Genomic DNA, 21,230 nt, shown 5'->3' with positions numbered 1-21,230 from the left:
CAATATACCTGAATGGGCCTAGATCAATACTTTGGGTTGTCTACTACACTACAGCTAAAATTAACCCTACAAGCTCCCTACAAGCTCCCTAATTAACCCCTTCACTGCTGGGCATAATACACGAGTGGTGCCCAGCGGCATTTAGCGGCCTTCTAATTACCAAGAAGCAACGCCAAAGCCATATGTCTGCTATTTCTGAACAAAGGGGATCCCTGAGAAGCATTTACAACCATTTGTGCCATAATTGCACAAGCTGTTTGTAAATAATTTCAGTGAAAAACCTAAAGTTTGTGAAAAAGTTTGTGAAAAAGTGAACACTTTTTTTTTATTTTGATCGCATTTGGTGGTGAAATGGTGGCATGAAATATACCAAAATGGGCCTAGATCAATACTTTGGGTTGTCTATTAAAAAAAATATATACATGTCAAGGGATATTCAGGGATTCCAGACAGATATCAGGGTTCCAATGTAACTATCGCTAATTTTGAGAAAAAAAAAATGGTTTGGAAATAGCAAAGTGCTACTTGTACTTATTGCCCTATAACTTGCAAAAAAAGCAAAGAACATATAAACATTGGGTATTTCTAAACTCAGGACAAAATTTAGAAACTATTTAGCATGCTTGTTTTTTGGTGGTTGTAGATGTGTAACAGATTTTAGAAAAATTGAAAAATGGTCTGGTCCTTAAGGGGTTAATAACATGTTTTACTGTGTGTTTACTGTAAATAGTTCACATTCCAATGTTCTTAACTTAGGTGAATGTGTTCTAAGTATTTTTAAATAGATATTCATAATTTTATATATATATATATATATATATATATATATATATATATATATATATATACATACAGTATATATCCTGTATTTTTATCTTTATAGCTATAAATAATTTGTGCAAGAATTTTTTACTTTCAACTTGTAATACACGTGCTACCTGACGCATGCAAAAAGTTTATATCTAGTGGCGTTAACGTGGGAGCACAAACTACTGCTCCACTCTTAATTTTTTCATCTATCTATCGTCTACAAAACAATTTTACCATAGCCTTACATTTCCCACAAAGACTGGCTGGTGCAAGCAAGCTTTGTTTAAAATGAAGCTACTCAGTACTTTAGAGTGCCATCAAATAAAATGCAGATGTGTATCTAGACTTTTGCTTTCTTCATGCTGAATGTTGGGTGTAGCGTATCATGTCCGCTGCACATCGATAAATGCTGACAGCATACGCTGTCGGCATTTATATCATTGCACAAGCAGTTCTTGTGAACGGCTGGTGCAATGCCGCCCCCTGCAGATTCGCGGCCAATCGGCCACTAGCAGGGGGTGTCAATCAACCCGATCCCCAGAAAAGGCTCGTCGGAAACAAGGGACATCAAGCTCCATACGTAGCTTGATAAATCGGCCCCTATATCATTTAAGATCCAAAGGCCTCTAGTTATTAAGGTCTGGCGGACCTGATCCGACACTGCGGATCAGGTCCGCCAGACCTCGCTGAATATGGCGAGCAATACGCTCGCCGTATTCAGCATTGCACCAGCGGCTCACAATAGCTGCTTGTGCAACGCCACCCCCTGCAGACTCGCGGCCAATGGGCTGCCAGCAGGGAGGTGTCAATCAACCCGATCGTACTCGATCAGGTTGATTTCCGGCGATGTCTGTCCACCTGCTCAGAGCAGGAGGACAGGTTATGGAGCAGCGGTCTTTGTGACCGCTACTTCATAACTGCTGTTTCTGGCGAGCCTGCAGGCTCAATCTTGATACATATGCCCCAAAGACTTTAGGCAATAGACATTTTCCACAGGAACAAACAATAACAAATTAGTTTTTTTCCTTTACTGATTTTATGTTTATCTAATAATATAAAGTATTGACTGCCCTTAACCCCTTAGTGACCAGAGCACTTTTCAATTTTCTGACCGTTTGTGACCAGGGCTATTTTTACATTTCTGCAGTGTTTGTGTTTAGCTGTAATTTTTCTCTTACTCATTTACTGTACCCACACATATTATATACTGGTTTTCTCGCCATTAAATGGAATTTCTAAAGATACCATTATTTTCATCATATCTTATAATTTACTATAATTTTTTTTATAAAATATGATGAAAAAATGGAAAAAAAAAACACTTTTTCTAAATTTGACCTCCAAAATCTGTTACACATCTACAACCACCAAAAAACAATCATGCTAAATAGTTTCTAAATTTTGTCCTGAGTTTAGAAATACCCAATGTTTACATGTTCTTTGTTTTTTTGCAAGTTATAGGGCCATAAATTAAATAAAAGTAGCACTTTGCTATTTCCAAATAATGTTTTTCAAAATTAGCACTAGTTACATTGGAACACTGATATTTGTCTTGAATCCTTGAATATCCCTTGACATGTATATATTTTGTTTTAGTAGATAGCCCAAACTATTGATCTAGCAGCACTTTCCCTTTTTGTTCATGACCTTGCTCAGTTCCCTGCCATGATTTTGATTGTTTGGGTGTTGGGGTTTGTAGATTGTTTCATACACACCTAGGGGTTAAGTTACTAATGTGCGAGCGGACATGATACGATGTAGCGGATCATGTCAGCTGCACATCGATAAATGCTGACAGCATACGCTGTCGACATTTATCATTGCACCAGCAGTTCTTGTGAACTGCTTGTGCAATACCACCCCCTGCAGATTCGCAGCCAATCTTCCGCTAGCGGGGGTTGTTAATCAACCCAATCATATCCGATCGGGTTGATTTCTGTCCGCAACCTCAGAGCAGGCGGACAGGTTATGTAGCAGCGGTCTTTAGACTGTGCTATGTGTTTAAGGGGACATTCTAAAGCTACAGTTACACACTTTAATTCTTTACAGCACATAGGGGAATATGTTCTATGTATATGTATATATATGTGTGTATAGATAGATATAGATATATATTTCATATCAGATTTATGTATAGAAATATGGATTTAGGAATAAATAGAATATATTCTATGTGAAGAACATTGGAATGTGAAATATTCATATTTTCATGTCAGGCTAGCGCACTTGAGAATATGGGATTGGGGTTGCGCGTGAGTAGGGTGTTAGTTTTTTCTCTCCACTTTTAGCGCTCCATTGAAGTCTATGGGGGAATACTTTAATGCGGTTACAATATTCAAAGTTCGGCTTTTTGCGTGTGCCACTTTTTACTTTTAATAAAGAGTGCTAGAGGACATGCACAAAAAGCTTCTAGTGGAGTTAACACCCGAGTGGGTGTGATAAATAGCGCAGGATTCGTAATCTAGCCCTTGGAAAAGAATACTGACATTTGAATATCTAAAAATAGACTATCTATTATGGCAAAAATAAATCTTTGGAAAACATTCAAATTTGCTTAGAAAACCCAATGTGTTTTGGTTTTATTAGATCATTCATCCTTGCGTCTCCAAAATACATGCGTTATTGCAATCGTGAAGTTTAGAGGAATGTGACATCTGTCTTATGAATGTGTGGGTTTCCTTCATTACAATGAGACTCAAACCCTTTTAAATGACAGGTGGACAAAAATATTGTCCTTTAGGTCCACCCACACTCTTGGAAAAGTGCTTAATATAAAGACCATATCAGGAAATATGAATCATTATCTCATTAAATTCCAGTGTCTTCCTGATGGATCTTTTACTATAATGACATGACTAGCAATATTGTGCTGTTGCTTAAAACCCACACAGCATAATGGGGTTTTATAAATATCCAAAGATTATCTAAAAATATTGCACTTTTAACATTTCAAAAATGTATACGAGTTAATTTGATTAACAGAGTTGCAATTATCAGACAAAAACCTTGAAATGAAAGCAACATTTATCTTACAAATTAGACACAGTGAATTTGACTGATAACCCTTTTAAAAGTCTAATTGATTATCTGTAGCTACAGTACAATTTAAGGTTTAATAAATAATAAACAAGTTAGAATGTCTATAATGAATTAATTTAAAAGGGACATGAAAGTCGGACATATTTATTCATAATTAAATATTTCTACATATAGATGATGTTTTATAAAACAAATATATCTTTATACTTATAACATATGTACACTAAATACATAGTTAAAACCATTATTAGATATGAATATTGCATAAATATGTTTTTTTCAGTTTTCATCTACTCAACTACAATATATTTCTTTCTTTATATGTGTACATACATATATAAATTCATAAATACATATGTACACATTTATAGACATATATTTATATATATATATATATATATATATATATATATATATATATATATATATATATATATATATATATATATATATATATATATATATATATATATATATATACATATACATCTTTAGCAACGTATCTGTATGTATCTCAATGTTAAAGCCCTTTTGTGACTTTTTTTTTCTAACAGCCAAGATCTCCTATCTTTGAGCCCTTATAACTTTTTTGTGCAATATTTTTTTGGAAATCATTTTTATTAGACAGTGTTATCATGAGTGTTACTGTGCTTTGTAATGTATTTTTGATGTGGTTTGTGATACTTTTTAGTTTAGGAACAGTTAACCACAGCTCTGAGATTGCGGTAAGAATTGTAGCGTACATCAAAATTTCGCTCAACTTGTAATATCAGCGCAATTAAAAATGCTCGCGGAAACACTATATCGCTTGCGCAAAAATGTTTGCACCTCACTTGTAATCCAGCCCTTATTGTTGTATGTAATATTAATTGCTGAGTAGAATATGGTATATAACTTAGTGTATATACAATATTATACCATTAAAATCACAATCAAAATCACGATTAAAATCAGACTAAGTCTGCCCCTGAGAGCTGATAAGTCTGAGTATCAGACAAAAAGTCTGAGTATTGAACAAAAGTTAGTAGTATTGATTGTCCTCCAAAAGATTAGTCCATCTACTGCAGATCAGTGAAATGGTATGTATCAAGTCTGGAGATTTGAAAAATATCCGATATTTTGTAAAAATGAAAAAAGTGAAAAGTAAATTATATATACAGTATACATATATATATATATATATATATATATATATATATATATATATATATATATATATATACACACAATCACTGGATGTTACCCACGGCTAGCAGACGTAAATCCTGGAATATCCAAAAAACCAGGCAAACACAGGAATTCCTCAATCACCTTTATTCAGCAAGGAAAGGCTAATTTCCAAACGTTTCGGCTCTCGCAGGAGCCTATCTTGCAGGAGCCTATCTCAAGCCAGAATTAGCCTTTCCTTGCTGAATAAAGGTGATTGAGGAAATCCTGTGTTTGCTTGCTTTTTTGGATATCCCAGGATTTACGGCTGCCAGCCATGGGCAACATCCATTGATCATGTATACATATTTTCTGCAGAGCACCAGGTGATTGAACTGTTGGAATGTGCCGTGTCCCTGCATCTATCTATCTATCTATCTCTATCTATCTATCTACAGTATATATATCCAAACACAAAAACAAGCTGTGCTAACTAAACAATACTATTATAGACTATGGTATATTCAAAGTGTATAGTTAAAAAATGTATTCTAATCAATCAAAACAGTAGTATAGATGTGCTTTGAAGATCTTGGCTTCTGGCAAGTAAAGCCTCTCCCATTATGTTCGGTCGATGGTGCAGCTTCTATATTTACTAAACACTAAGGAGTGTTCAGACTACGAGATACTAAAAACACAAGAACAGAAAGAGCGCAACCACGACTCAAGGTAAAAGATTAAACAAATTTACTATAAGCATATAATCAGTTGCACTTACAAGAGGGTAATATTAAAAGTGCCTTTAGACAACACACAGTCAGTAGGTTTCAATGTCTGGGTGGGTGCTCTCCCTTCCAGCATTTTACACCTCCGTTTATGTGTGCTTAGTCCTATAGCAAACATCTTGAGATCGATCTCGATTTTGAGGCATGTTCTATGACCGAACGCCACTCTTGCCCTAATTATGTTTTGCAATAAACCAATAAGGATACACTTTACACTATATAAAAAAGATATCTTGACTTTACAATTTATAATCTTAAAAAGGCCTCATGTAAGGCCAAAAACGCGTTGACAAAAACGGTAAGCCTCCAATTTGGAGGTTTATATCTGCACATATTTTACTGTATTGCACTATTTGATTTTTGTCCACTGGTACCCACAGACTCCGGAACGGCACACAAAAGGAGATATATTTTATTAATATATATATATATATATATATATATATATATATATATATATATATATATATATATATATATATATATATATATATATATATATTCCTTTTTTTGGGGGGACATATATATATATTTTTAATTTTTCTAATTTTTTTGCTTATTTTATTTTTATTTTTAACTACTTATTTTTAACTATGTTTTTTGATCTTTTTGGGTTCCTGGGATTCACACACACACATATATATATATAGGTACCCCTATACCTAGAGCAACAATAAATATTACATGTACCAATACATTTAATAATTTACTAAAACCTAATATATGTTTTTCCTTAAATATTATTTTTTTTATAAATTCAATGTATCTTTGTTTTGTGACCTACAGAAATACATTTCTATAATGTAAGGTCGGGTTACCAAAGCAACAAACATGTTATGGTGAGATTTTCGAGAAATCCGGTATTCGATGTAAGGTTTAACACAATGTTAACTTACACATAGACAAAAAAGACTGACTTTATACACTGGGCAACATATTTAAAACGAAACCTGGTACTAAAATGGATAATAAAATAACTTTTTGCTTTCGGGAGCTTACAGCTCCATTTTTATTGACTCAATGGAAATGAGGCCAAAGTAAGTAATTTAATTTATTTCTACATTTGGCTATTGGAAAAAAAACAGTAATAGGATTAACTTTAGTTTTAATATTTTTTTTTGTGTGATTTCTGCTCTCTTCTGAATTACCATCTAAAAATTTGTAAATTGGGACTTAGAGTCTTCGATCAAAATGAAAGTATGGTTGCTTGACAATACAAAATAGACCATTCTAAATAGACAAGATTCTCACAAAAGAAACAATCAGTAAACACAGTAAAACTTGCTCTAAGATTCTCACAATGTAATCAGCTACACCAATCAGCAAGCACTACCCAGGTGCTGAATCAAAAATGGGCCGACTCCTAAGCTTAAATTCCTGCTTTTCAAATAAAGATACCAAGAGAATGAAGAAAAAATTGATAATAGGAGAAAATTAGAAAGTTGCTAAAAATTGCATGCTCTATCTAAATCATGAAAGAAAAAAATTGTGTTTAAAGTGAATGTAAATTTTAATGATAAAGTGCCCGGTTTTTAAAAATTCGATTAAAAACAGGAGCACTTTAATTCATAAAAATTTAAATTTCACTTGTTGTGAAAATACTTATCTTTTAATCTTGACAGCCGCTGCATCGCTTCCTCCGCCCATCACAATGCCTCTTCCTCGGTCTAAAATTCCCCTGGGGGGAAAGCCAAAATTGCAGGATGACCGATCCATCATTTCTGACATAGGAAGAGGCTTGCGACGACCGGGGGAAGCTGGAGTGGCTGTGAAGATTAAAAGTATTTTCACAACATGAGTGAAATGTACATTTTGAGGAATTAAAGTGCCCCTGTTTTTAATCGAATTTTTAAAAACCGTGCACTTTATCATCAAAATGTACATTCAGTTTAATATCCCTATGGCCACTTTGATAGTTTAACAGCAAGAATTATGTAATTGCAATATCTGCTTAACTGAAAAAGAATACTTTAAACTTTCAGACAAAACTATGTAACAGACGCCTGATACATGGCAGTGACTAAGCCTTTTTGATGATATATAGATTCAAGAGGGAGGTGTGAAACATTCTCTAACAGTTAAACAGGAGGGAGGTAGAAATAGAAAATAGTGTCAAAACACAAATAGTTACAGTATGGATCGGAACAATCTAATTATGTAACACAGCTTTGTTTTATTATTAACTTTGTCTTTTGGTGCCATCATTTGTGAACAGGAGTCTTTTAATAGAGATCTGGGACAACTTTACATATAGAGAGATCTAATTCTGCCTCTAAAAAGGGTGATATCACAGCAACAAGGAGCAAGAGCTGTATGTTACTCTCTGAAAGACAAAGGGTTAAAAATGGAGGAGTATCACTCCTAATTGATCTATTGCTTGTGGACTGGACACCTACTATTGCTTGAGGACATAAAACACCATTGTGCAGTACAAATACTCATGAATCGACGTGCGGTGACCTCAGATGCTGGTGAGGCACTGGCTATGATACCCCGAGAAACACACATATACATACATATATATATATATATATATATATATATATATATATCACTGTATTGAGAATTTAAAGGGACATTACAGTTTAAAAACTACATACTCTTTTTCTGTACAGCATTCAGTATTAAGACTAGTGACCTGCACCACTACGTGTTTAACCCATGCAAATTGGTTAAATACATATAAGTACTGCGCTACTGGTCCTGAGTTGAAACTGCTGTTAATACATTCAGCAGCACTAGTTAAACCACTGAATCACGTGATGTTGTGTGAGGCCTGAGTAGTAATTCTACTATGTGTTTAACACCTTTGAGGAATGCAGCGTTGCAGACAAAATCTGGGAGTGGCAGTGCTCCACAAAGCTCCAAATCAGGGTTTGAGTTGATTTACAACACACTATTAAAAAAAAATTCAGACCTGCTCCCTCTGAGTTGGCCCACAGCCACACCTGTAGTTCCACCCTTGGCAGTGCCCCCACTAGAAATTTTTGGTCCCCTTACAATACCATTGATTGGGCCCTACCCAAACACAGAAATAAACATATAAACACACACAGACACACTCTCACACACATAGCACAGATACACTCTTATACACTCACACAAACACAGAAATACACATATAAACACACATAGACACACTCTCACACACATAGCACAGATAAACTTTTATACACTCACACAGAAATACACATATAAACACACACAGACACACTCTCACACACAGATAAACTCGTATACACTCACACAGATGCACTCTTATACACACACACAGATACACTCTTATACACTCACTCATACACAGATACACTCACACAAACACACACAGATACACTCTTATACACTCACTCATACACAGATACACTCACACAAACACACACAGATACACTCTTATACACTCACTCATACACAGATACACTCACACAAACACACACAGATACACTCTTATACACTCACTCATACACAGATACACTCACACAAACACACACAGATACACTCTTATACACTCACTCATACACAGATACACTCACACAAACACACACAGATATGAAATATTACAATATTTTAGATTTGGGCTTTTGATTAGCCAATTGGGATACATGTATACAAAAATATTAAAGAGATTGCTACTGTATTAGCTTCTGCACTGTGACTATTGGTACTTTTAAACCACTCTCATAGAACTTTCTTGTGTCACCGCTATTAAGAAGAGCAATAATATAACTCGTTTTGCTGTATCTCCCCTTTACTACTTTATCAAAAATGTAAAGCTAGCCCTCCAGCTTACTCATCTCCCCAACTGTCAAAATCACAACGGTCTCTTTCCTTGCTTCTGCAGATGAAGAATTGCTGCAGGTTGCAGCCCATGCTGGTCAAAGAGCTCTCTTTTAATGTCAGGAGTGCAAGCTGGGAGGTCTACGCTACCCTTGCTGTTGCAGACTGTCTGCAGTAAGTGCTGCTAGCCTAACTAGCCTGCTGCTTGCCTCAGCCTCTAGAATCCCCCTCAGCTTCCTCAGCCCCCTGCTTCCCTATCTCACTATTACCGCACTCGCGGCTGCGTGCATATTACTGCATATAGGATGCCCGGCTGCCGATGCTATGATTATCATGCTAGGACCTGGAGGAAGGAAGTGAGGACTGTCAGGGTGGGGAGTGGAAGCGCCAAGAGGGAGTTTGCATGCAGACTAGAGTAGAGAGACTCACTGTCAGCTCACATGAGGCCTCTGTTCCTCATACCCCCACCCCAGCACACCAGATCAATAGATTCATAGCAGCAGCACATTTTACATTACAGACTCACTTGTATTTATCAGTCAGTCTGTCTCAGAGAGACCCAGTCTGCCCTTGCTGAGCAGGCTCAATGGGCAGCTGCTTTGGGCCCCACAACAAAGACTGGTCCCTGGGCAGCTGCCCATTGTGCCCTGCATTAAAGATGGCCCTGATTATGAGGTGTGATGGCATGGCACTCTGATGATCTATTCTGATCCCTTATCGGTCCCCACTACACTCCATGATCCATCCAAGGCACACCAGCTGTCAGTGGTCTCCCCTCCCTGTCAGTGCCACTGCTCACTGTGACTATCATGAGATAGCTGCTGCTGCTAGCACCACAGTAATTTTCTTTCTTTCTTGAATCTTCACATAAGAGTCCTGAGACAGGGTCAGTACAATTTATTACCCCCTACCCGGCCCCGGTCCTACCTGTATGATGTTGTGCAACTGACGGTCCATTCCTGAGTCAGGCAGGGGTCAGGGCAGCAGCTGATGCTGTCTCTAGATGTCCAGATCGATCCACCTCTGTCTCACACTAAATTTGCTGCTCAGTTCAGGAGTCCCGAGAGGAGTGACACGCACAGCACAGCAGTCTCTGTCACTGATGTTCCCGCCAGACCGCTTTGCGCATGCGCAGCAGGGATTCAAACAACTCCGGTCAATCACCAGGAGAACATACAGGACCGGTGTTGATTGGTTCTCAGCACATTACGAGGCCTCATTAGAGATGCCTCTATAATAGTTTTTTCAGCCATGCTGCAGCTACAAATTACCACCGGGTGGTGCAGCAGAGCGGCTAGTGATTAAAAATGTAGGCAAAATATTGGGCAATAGAGACAAAGCAGAACCCGCTGCCTCTATTGCGCAATATTATAGAGGTGAAATATATATATATATTTTTTAATAACATTTTATTTTGAATTTCAATTTGCCCCAAATGCAATTAGATTACACTAGCAGACTGATGTTTCACAGTCAAAAAAGTTTTTTTAAACATTTTTTTACAATACTGTTACAACAGATATGAGTGGTGGCACTAGTTGGCAAGTGGGCCTGGCACACACGCTGACAGGCAGGCAACTGCAATTAGATTACACTAGCAGACTGATGTTTCACAGTCAAAAAAGTTTTTTTTTTACAAAATTTACACTACTTTTACAACAGATATGAGTGGTGGTACTGCAGGCAGGCAACTGCAATTAGATTACACTAGCAGACTGATGTTTCACAGTCAAAATTACACAGGCAAAAAAAAAAAAAAAAAGATGTTCTAGCCCTAAAAAGGGCTTTTTGGGGTGCTGTCCTTACAGCAGAGATCAGATGAGTCCTCCAAGACTGTAGTGGACACTGAATACACTAGCCTAGCTATCAATTTCCCTATTAACTCAGCAGCAGCTACACTGTCCCTCCTCTCACTAACAATGCAGCTTCCGAATGAATCTAAAATGGATGCTGTCCAGGAGGTAGGAGGGTCTGGGAGGAAGGGTCTGCTGCTGATTGGCTGGAATGTGTCTGCTGACTGTGAGGTACAGGGTCAAAGTTTACTCAATGATGACGAATAGGGGGCGGATCGAACATCGCATATGTTCGCCCGCCACGGCGAACGCGAACAAGCTATGTTCACCGGGAACTATTCGCCGGCGAACTATTCGCAACATCACTAGTGCTGGATAGGAGTATGTCTTGAATTTTCTTTTCTTGCACATACAAATACATATTTAGACATTTATAAGTATGTATTCGTTGTTAAAGCCCTTTGCTTGCCTTTTTTTTTTGAGTCCTTATAACTTTTTTGTGCAATATTTTTTTTAAAATACATTTTATTAGATAGTGTTATTATGAGTGTACATGTACTTTGTAATGTATTTTAGATGTGTTTTGTGACACCTTTTTGTTTCGCTAAACAGTTAACAGGAGCTCTGAAATAATACTATATCTCTTAAGTAGCTCTTTGTAATTACCAATACATTGGCTAGATGATATAGATAAGTGCACCAATTGTGTTCTTTGAGTAATTCAGACAAAAAGTTTTCCTGGCCTGATTTATATACGTGTATATTTTCACACTGAACGTTTTATTATATTAGAATGGGAAAAAGTCAATTAGCACATCATGTAATGTAATAAAGTTTATATATTCTGTGCTTTGTTATATTGTAATTTCCAGCACCAACAACAGAAAACAGCTCTAAAATGAGAAGAGCAGAATATTAATTAAACCTTTTTTTCCAGAGAGGAGAAGCCTCTTTGGCAGCTAATGAGTTAAAGCAGGGCAGGCAAACGAAAGCCTTGCGGCCAGATCAAATCAACCACCTGTTTTTGTATGGTCCGTAAGATTTTTTTTTTTACATGTTTAAATGCATGAATAAAAAAGAATAATTATATGAAATTCAAATTTCCGTTATATTGGAACACAGTCATTCTCATTTGTTTATGTATTGTCTATGGCTGCTTTACCGATATGGCAGAGTTGAACAACTACGACAAAGACTGTATGTGGTGCTCTATTGCTTTATACTGCTGCTCAGAGTACCACAGTATAAGTTGACCCAACAGTCAGAAAAATTAGATTCTCATCCCAGCAGAAAATCCTCACAAAAATAAAGATAGTTAATTAAATGAATTGATTGGGTGCACCTCCTGTAGGCCCACTGGCATTTTAGGAGGGGAGGGATTGAATGGTCTTTGGGTGAGGCTAGGGTCAGGGTGTGTAGTGGGAGGGGCCAATAAGAGCTGGGGGGAGCCTGCTCAGATTCTTCATGGTAAATGATAAACGATCACACCGGGGGGGGGGGGGGCATATCTTTCACAGTTGGGGGGCACATGGGGGGCAGCCATTATGCTGAGCAGGCATCAATTATAGCAGAATCTGGGTGAAAAAGGTAATTATTACATGACTTATACTCATGTGTCCTTATATATATTATATATATGAATGAGAAAGAGACAGTTTTTCCTCTCAGAGCATGTTGCTTAGCAACTCAAACTGTATAAAAGAGTTGTTTTGTACATGTCGCCTTCACCAGTGATCAAATCAGCTGCAATATACATCTCTATCTATGCCAAACTCTCATGTTATGTTATGGTTTTAAACAATATATTATCATTCTGAAATAGTGATGTTGCGAACCTAAAAATTTGGGTTCGCGAACGGCGAACGCGAAGTTCCGCAAAAGTTTGCGAATGGGCGAACCGGGCGAACCGCCATACACTTCAATAGGCAGGCAAATTTTAAAACCCACAGGGACTCTTTCTGGCCACAATAGTGATGGAAAAGTTGTTTCAAGGGGACTAACACCTGGACTGTGGCATGCCGGAGGGGGATCCATGGCAAAACTCCCATGGAAAATTACATAGTTGATGCAGAGTCTGGTTTTAATCCATAAAGGGCATAAATCACCTAACATTCCTAAATTGTTTGGAATAACGTGCTTTAAAACATCAGGTATGATGTTGTATCGATCAGGTAGTGTAAGGGTTACGCCCGCTTCACAGTGCGCAGTGTAGGTGATATACCTGCCCTGTGACCATGCTTTGCAGACCAGGTATCAGTGGTCAGATGGACCCTTGCCCCAACACTGTGTGCCAGACATGACATTATAGCAGACTTATATGGCTTTGGCGTTGCTTTTTGGTAATTAGAAGGCTGCTAAATGCCACTGCGCACCACACGTGTTTTATGCCCAGCAGTGAAGGGATTAATTAGGGAGCATGTAGGCAGCTTGTAGAGTTAATTTTAGCTTAAGTGTAGTAGACAACCCAAAGTATTGATCTAGGCCCATTTTGGTATATTTCATGCCACCATTTCACTGCCAAATGCGATCAAATAAAAAAAAAATGTTCACTTTTTCACAAACTTTAGGTTTCTCAAAGAAATTATTTACAAACAAATTATGCAATTATGGCATAAATGGTTGTAAATGCTTCTCTGGGATCCCCTTTGTTCAGAAATAGCAGACTTATATGGCTTTGGCGTTGCTTTTCGGTAATTAGAAGGCTGCTAAATGCCACTGCGCACCACACGTGTTTTATGCCCAGCAGTGAATGGGTTAATTAGGGAGCATGTAGGCAGCTTGTAGAGTTGATTTTAGCTTAAGTGTAGTGTAGTAGACAACCCAAAGTATTGATCTAGGCCCATTTTGGTATATTTCATGCCACCATTTCACCGCCAAATGCGATCAAATTTAAAAAAAACTTACATTTTTTCGCAATTTTAGGTTGTGCAATTATAGCACAAATGGTTGTAAATGCTTCTCTGGGATCCCCTTTGTTCAGAAATAGCAGACATATATGACTTTGGCGTTGCTTTCTGGTAATTAGAATGCCGCTAAATGCTGCTGCTCATCACACGTGTATTATGGCTAGCAGTGACGGGGTTAATTAGGTAGTTTGTAGGGAGCTTGCAGGGTTAATTTTAGCTTTAGTGTAGAGATCAGCCTCCCATCTGACACATCAGACCCCCTGATCCCTCCCAAACAGCTCCCTTCCCTCCCCCACCCCACAATTGTCCCCGCCATCTTAAAGGGAAAGTCTACACCAGAATTTTTATTGTTTAAAAAGATAGATAATCCCTTACCCATTTCCCAGTTTTGCATAACCAACACAGTTATAATAATATACTTTTAACCTCTGTGATTATCTTGTATCTAAGCCTCTGCAAACTACCCCTTTTTTCAGTTCTTTTGACAGACTTGCAGTCTAGCCAATCAGTGCCTGCTCCCAGATTACTTCACGTGCACGAGCACAGTGTTGTCTATATGAAATATGTGAACTAACACCCTCTATTGGTGAAAAACTGTTAAAATGCAATCTGAAAGAGGTGGGCTTCAAGGTCTAAGAAATTAGCATATGAACCTCCTAGGTTAAGCTTTCAACTAAGAATACCAAGAAAACAAAGCAAAATTGGTGATAAAAGTAAATTGGAAAATTGTTTAAAATTACATGCTCTATCTAAATCATGAAAGTTTATTTTGGCCTAGACTGTCCCTTTAAGTACTGGCAGAAAGTCTGCCAGTACTAAAATAAAAGGTTTTTATTTTTTTTTAGCATATTTACATATGCTGTGGTGTAGCATCCCCCCTTAGCCCCCAACCTCCCTGATCCCCCCCAAAACAGCTCTCTAACCCTCCCCATCTGCCTTATTGGCGGCCATCTTGGGTACTGGCAGCTGTCTGCTATTATTTCACAGTCAAAAAAGTGTTGTTTTTTTAAATGTACACTACTGTTACACCAGATATGAGTGGTGGCACTGGGCAAGTGGGCACAGTATACGCTGTGCGCCTGACACACATGCTGGCAGGCAGGCAGGCAGGCAACTGCAATTAGATTATACAGGGAAAAAAAAAAAAGCAGACTGATGTTCTAGCCCTAAAAAGGGCTTTTTGGGGTGCTGTCCTTACAGCAGGGATCAGATGAGTCCTTCAGGACTGTAGTGGACACTGAATACACTAGCCTAGCTATCGATTTCCCTATTAAATCAGCAGCAGCTACACTGTCCCTCCTCTCACTAAGAATGCAGCTTCCAAATGAATCTAAAATGGATGCTGTCCAGGAGGTGGGAGGGTCTGGGAGGGAGGGTCTGCTGCTGATTGGCTGTAATGTGTCTTCTGACTGTGAGGTAGAGGGTCAAAGTTTACTGAATGATAAAGAATAGGGGGCGGATCGAACATCGCATATGTTCGCCTGCCGCAGCAAACGCGAACATGCTATGTTAGCCGGGAACTATTTGCTGGCGAACTATTCGCGAAATCACTATTCTGAAATCTTTATTACTTTAATATATAATATTGCATGATTTAATATATTTTATTTTCATATTTGTAGGTACTGTTTATATGTATAACATAAATCTTAAATATTCATATGATTTGATTGAATATGTGTGACTTTGCTTACATGTTTTAAAAGATTATTTTGCAATACTAGTTGTAAAGTGCATTCTGCCCCTTTATAACTAGAAGAGTCATATAATAAATTGAGAAAACATCAGCATTCAGCAAGTTGGAAACATAAATCCTAACTCTCTTGGATTTTATGGGATTATTACAGGTTGGGACTCAACACTGATGTACTTTGCATCCACACCCCTTCTAGCACAGCTCCTCCTACCAAAACCCAGTGGACCTTTGTCCAAAAGTGTCCCTCACTGCTCTGTATGGAAAGTCTTCTGGGATTACTGGGAGGTATAAAAACATCAATTATTGGCTTAATGTAAACTGAACAAAATGTAAACATTTTTTAATCAGTAGTATCCAAGGAAAGCCTTCTGACTTTGTACTTTGGCATAAAACAAAAACTCAAAAATAATTATAAACTACCTCTTGGTGTAATCAGCAGTAAAACACTGTGTTGCTAAATATCCGTTTACAAAACTATGGATTAAAATCATTTAACATATACTTTATGTAGTTTACAAAGAACAATTCCGAGATACATCTCTTGAAAAGCTTTGTGAAAATAAAGGGATATTAAATTCAAACTTAAACTTGTGTGGTTCAGATGGAACATGTAGTTTTAAACAACTTTTCACTTTACTTCTATGATGTAATTTGCTAAATTATCTTGATACACTCAGGCCTATTTATCAAAGATCTTGCGGACCTAATCCAACAGTGCGGATCAGGTCCGCAAGACCTCGCTGAATGCGGAGAGCAATACGCTCTCCGTATTCAGCATTGCACTAGCAGCTCACAAGAGCTGCTGGTGCAACGCCGCCCCCTGCAGACTCGCGGCCAATCGACTGCCAGCAGGAAAGTGTCAACCGGGTTGAATTGTCTGAAGACTCGCCAGAAACACGGGCCCACAAGCTCCATACGGAGCTTGATAAATGGGCCTCACTGTGTTCAAAGTAAAGCTTGATAGGCTCAAAAGAAGCAGTGCACTGCTGGGAGTTAGCTGCTGATTGGTGGATGCGCATATATGCCTCATTTATAAACATACATGTCATTGGCTCACCCAATGTGTCCAGCTAGCTCGCAGTGGCGCATTGCTGCTCCCTCAACAAAGGATACCAAAATAATTAAGCAAATCTGATAAAAGAAATTAACTGGAAAGTCTATTAACCCCTAAACTGCTGGCCCCCACATAGCAACTACTATAATAAACCTATTAATCACTAACCCGCCAATACAATTACAATATAACTATCTTTAAATAAATAAAAACTTACCTGTGAAATAAAACCCCCCCTAAGTTTAAACTATAAAGTAACCTAAAATTCAGGTAGATTACGAGTTTTGTGTTACAGCTTTTAACGCTGAAAAAAATGGCAATCTCAGCGTAATGGCAGTAACACTGTTATTATCGTGTCGGTTAGACATGTGCACCGCTAAAAAATTTGGTTCGTTTTCGGTTCGGATCGATTCGGACTTTTCGAATTTCTTTTCGGATCGAATCTGATTCGGCAAAATTTGAATAAATTCGTTTCGGATTTATTCGGATCCGAATAAATTCGTTTCGGATTTATTCGGATTCGGCTGAATTCGGTTCTATTCCGTTCCGAAATTCGGTATGTTTTTAGTACACTAACACCCATTTAGTACACTAAGTCACTAACACCCATAAACTACCTATGAACCACTAAACCGAGGCCCCCCCACATCGCAAACCCTATAATAACATTATTTAACCCCTAATCTGCCGATCTGATATCGCCGCCGCCTACATTATAGCTATTAACCCCTAATCTGCTGTCCCTAACACCGCCGACCCCTACATTATAGTTATTAACCCCTAATCTGCCTCCCCCAACGTCGCCGCAATCTAACTACAAGTATTAACCCCTAATCTGCCGACCCGATATCGCCGCCGCCTACATTATAACTATTAACCCCTAATCTGCTGTCCCTAACACCGCCGACCCCTACATTATAGTTATTAACCCCTAATCTGCCCCCCCCCAACGTCGCCGCAATCTAACTACAAGTATTAACCCCTAATCTGCCGACCCGATATCGCCGCCGCCTACATTATAGCTATTAACCCCTAATCTGCTGTCCCTAACACCGCCGACCCCTACATTATAGTTATTAACCCCTAATCTGCCTCCCCCAACGTCGCCACAATCTAACTACAAGTATTAACCCCTAATCTGCCGACCGCAAATCGCCGCCACTATAATAAATGTATTAACCCCTAAACCGCCGCACTCCCGCCTCGCAAACACTATAGTACATTTTATTAACCCCTAATCTGCCCTCCCTAACATCGCCGCCACCTACCTACAATTATTAACCCCTAATCTCCCGCCCCCAACGTCGCCGCTACTATAATAAGGTTATTAACCCCTAAACCTAAATCTAACCCTAACACTAACACCCCCTAACTTAAATATAATTTAAATAAAACGAAATAAGTTTACTATAGTTAAATAAATGAATCCTATTTAAAACTAAAGACTTACCTGTAAAATAAACCCTAAGATAGCTGCAATATAACTAATAGTTACATTGTAGCTATTTTAGGATTTATTTTTATTTTACAGGCAACTTTGTATTTATTTTAACTAGGTACAATAGTTATTAAATAGTTAATAACTATTTAATAACTACCTAGCTAAAATAAATACAAATTTACCTGTAAAATAAATCCTAACCTAAGTTACACTAACACCTAACACTACACTATCATTAAATTAACTAAATAAATGAATCATATTTAAAACAAAATACTTACCTGTAAAATAAACCCTAATATAGCTGCAATATAACTAATAGTTACATTGTAGCTATTTTAGCATTTATATTTATTTTACAGGCAACTTTGTATTTATTTTAACTAGGTACAAAAGCTATTAAATAGTTATTGACTAATTAATAGCTACCTAGTTAAAATAATTACAAAATTACCTGTAAAATAAATCCTAACCTAAGTTACAATTAAACCTAACACTACACTGTCATTACATAAATTAAATACAAGTACCTACAATTATCTACAATTAAATAAACTAAAGTACAAAACCCCCCCACTAAATTACAAAAAACAAACAAACACTAAATTACAAAAAATAAAAAAATATTACAAGAATTTTAAACTAATTACACCAAATCTAAGCCCCCTAATAAAATAACAAAGCCCCCCAAAAAAAAAAAAAAAAATGCCCTACCCTATACTAAATTACAAAAGTTAACAGCTCTATTACCTTACCAGCTCTTTTGCCTGTAAAAAAAAAAACACAATCCCCCCCCCCCCACATTACAACCCACCACCCACATACCCCTACTCTAACCCAAACCCCCCTTAAATAAACCTAACACTACCCCCCTGAAGATCTCCCTACCTTGAGTCGTGTTCACCCAGCCGGGCCGAAGTCTTCATCCGATGGGGCAGAAGAGGACATCCAGACCGGCAGAAGTCTTCATCCAAGCTGGGCAAGAAGAGGTCTTCCATCCATCATACAAGTACCAAAATACAAACAAACACTAAATTACAAAAAATAATAAAATATTACAATAATTTTAAACTAATTACACCTAATCTAAGCCCCCTACTAGCTATTAATATAGCTTCAATATAACTAATAGTTACATTGTAGCTATTTTAGGATTTATATTTATTTTACAGGCAACTTTGTATTTATTTTAACTAGGTACAATAGCTATTAAATAGTTAATAACTATTTAATAACTACCTAGCTAAAATAAATACAAATTTACCTGTAAAATAAATCATAACCTAAGTTACAATTACACCTAACACTACACTATCATTAAATTAACTAAATAAATGAATCCTATATAAAACTAAAGACTTACCTGTAAAATAAACCCTAATATAGCTGCAATATAACTAATAGTTACATTGTAGCTATTTTAGCATTTATATTTATTGTACAGGCAACTTTGTATTTATTTTAACTAGGTACAATAGCTATTAAATAGATATTTACTGTTTAATAGCTACCTAGTTAAAATAATTACAAAATTACCTGTAAAATAAATCCTAACCTAAGTTACAATTAAACCTAACACTACACTATCATTAAATAAATTAACTACAAGTACCTACAATTAAATACAATTAAAAAACTAAACTAAAGTACAAAAACCCCCCCACTAAATTACAAAAAATAAAAAAATATTACAAGAATTTTAAACTAATTACACCTAATCTAAGCCCCCTAATAAAATAACAAAGCCCCCCAAAATAAAAAAAAATGCCCTACCCTATACTAAATTACAAAAGTTAACAGCTCTATTACCTTACCAGCCCTGAACAGGGCCTTTTGCGGGGCATGCCCCAAAGAAAACAGCTCTTTTGCCTGTAAAAAAAAACACAATACCCCCCCCCCCCCCCACATTACAACCCACCACCCACATACCCCTACTCTAACCCAAACCCCCCTTAAATAAACCTAACACTACCCCCCTGAAGATCTCCCTACCTTGAGTCGTGTTCACCCAGCCGGGCCGAAGTCTTCATCCGATGGGGCAGAAGAGGACATCCAGACCGGCAGAAGTCTTCATCCAAGCGGGGCAAGAAGAGGTCTTCCATCCATCAGAAAAGTACAAAAAAACAAACAAACACTAAATTAGCAAAAATAATAAAATATTACAATAATTTTAAACTAATTACACCTAATCTAAGCCCCCTACTAGCTATTAATATAGCTTCAATATAACTAATAGTTACATTGTAGCTATTTTAGGATTTATATTTATTTTACAGGCAACTTTGTATTTATTTTAACTAGGTACAATAGCTATTAAATAGTTAATAACTACCTAGCTAAAATAAATACAAATTTACCTGTAAAATAAACCCTAACCTAAGTTACAATTACACCTAACACTACACTGTCATTAAATTAACTAAATAAATGAATCCTATATAAAACTAAATACTTACCTGTAAAATAAACCCTAATATAGCTGCAATATAACTAATAGTTACATTGTAGCTATTTTAGCATTTATATTTATTGTACAGGCAACTTTGTATTTATTTTAACTAGGTACAATAGCTATTAAATAGATATTTACTGTTTAATAGCTACCTAGTTAAAATAATTACAAAATTACCTGTAAAATAAATCCTAACCTAAGTTACTATTAAACCTAACACTACACTATCATTAAATAAATTAACTACAAGTACCTACAATTAAATACAATGAAATAAACTAAACTAAAGTACAAAAAAAACAAACACTAAATTACAAAAAATAAAAAAAATTAC

This window comes from Bombina bombina, chromosome 6 (genome assembly GCF_027579735.1).
Source record: "Bombina bombina isolate aBomBom1 chromosome 6, aBomBom1.pri, whole genome shotgun sequence".
Classification (NCBI taxonomy): domain Eukaryota; kingdom Metazoa; phylum Chordata; class Amphibia; order Anura; family Bombinatoridae; genus Bombina; species Bombina bombina.
This window is presented reverse-complemented; position numbering follows the sequence as displayed.